The sequence below is a fragment of the Osmerus mordax genome, chromosome 3, assembly GCF_038355195.1.
Source record: "Osmerus mordax isolate fOsmMor3 chromosome 3, fOsmMor3.pri, whole genome shotgun sequence".
NCBI lineage: Eukaryota > Metazoa > Chordata > Actinopteri > Osmeriformes > Osmeridae > Osmerus > Osmerus mordax.
In genome coordinates, this window is record NC_090052.1 from 16,324,350 (window position 1) to 16,326,191 (window position 1,842).

Genomic DNA, 1,842 nt, shown 5'->3' on the forward strand with positions numbered 1-1,842 from the left:
ATGGATCACTTATTTACATTACAATTTGTTTGCTTTTATTAGCCTCTTATTGCAGAACCACGGACCGCTGGCGCTGGCTCCAGTGCGATGCGGGGTAGGCTGTTATTGCTGCTCCCGACTGCACATGTCTGTCAATGCACGCTCATAAGCGCTCCCGTCTCCGGCTGGAGCCATAATAAAGTATCACATTGAAGACGGCTGTGCACCTGAACTACAGCGACTTGCGCGCGCGGAGCCCAGAGTCTCTTGCCCCTCCATAAAAACGTTTGATCCAGTGGCCTCAGTTAGTAAATAAATAGTACTTCAAGCCATAAAATATCGACACGAATTAAATCATGTTGGTAGCCTATAGAGTTCCGTTGGTATAGATATCCAAAGCCCATGTGATTATCCTCTCTTTGCTCTTTGCTTCTTGATTTTACGCCACAAAGCATCATAAAAAGGCAAACAAAATCATTAACTGTCGAGGTAGAGAATTTCTGTCGGCATTATACCCATTCTCCCTTCCGTTTCCTCTGTACGAATACAAGTGTTACAATAACCATAACGCACGTCTCTCTCTCTCTTTCTCTTTCTTTCTCTCTCTCTCTCTCTCTCTCTCTCTCTCTCTCTCTCTCTCTCTCTCTCTCTCTCTCTCTCTCTTTCTCCCTCTCTCTCTGTCTCTGTCACATGCACACAAACATACACTGGGACACACACACCGCAAGTCAAGCACATCTTCAGCGGTACCATGGTGTAAAATGTAACATAACGTAGAGCAGCGGTATGTATTTGCCCAGAAGTCCCCGACAGATTATCAACATAACTGACACCTTCTATCATATCCTATAAAATAATACCACTGTTCCACAGGCAACGGGTATGGTCAAAAGTGTAAGCCACAAAAAATTGATTACAATTTGACTCTAAACCCATATTTATAGTCCTCATTTTAGCTACTTATCGCAGTATTTCCACTGAAGTGAGCTGTCACTCTTGATTTCCTTGACCGTTTTCAGTGTAATTGGATTATATGGATGGGTTTGGAGTTGAAACCGATAGGCTACTCCTGATAGCATTGCGGCACTAAACCAACATCCTTCCAGTAAACACATTAAACGTTGGCCATCATTATCAGTTTAAGTCTCACGAAAAATAGGATCAGATTAACGGTCAATGACAACAGTCAGTTATTATATGGGAGTCAGGTGGCTGAGCGGTTAGGGAAGCGGGCTTGTAATCAGAAGGTTGCCAGTTCGATTCCCGGCCGTGCAAGATGACGTTGTGTCCTTGGGCAAGGCACTTCACCCTACTTGCCTCGGGGAGAATGTCCCTGTACTTACTGTAAGTCGCTCTGGATAAGAGCGTCTGCTAAATGACTAAATGTAAATGTAAATGTATTCTGATAACATATTTATTCTGCCTAAAATTATCCTAACCAACTATGTTACGTTTCAAACAGGTCAAAATTGTAACCTTTATGAAGCTTGGGATCCATGCCCTAATTGGCTACAGTGTGCATAGTAGGACAGCGAGATCCAATGGCATGCCCAAATCACATCAAAGTAACTCAAACATTCTGAAGCATTAGCGGTATACCTCCTGCAGAAATTGAATATGCAGATTCACTTAGCCTAATTTCTAGATTTCCTCCGGAGGTGAAAGGGGCCCCTAGTTCAGAGGGGCTTTTGGCAGGAATTAGAATAGCTGGCTGTGATGATGCTTCCAATCTAAAACAAAACCTCCAATGCTATCTTTCTGCTTTCCTCATCCCCTTACAGTGTGCATCCATGAAACATCTGTACATGGTGAATCACTGGATGAAAAGATCCCTGCAAAAGCACACCAGCCAGTGCACTTGTA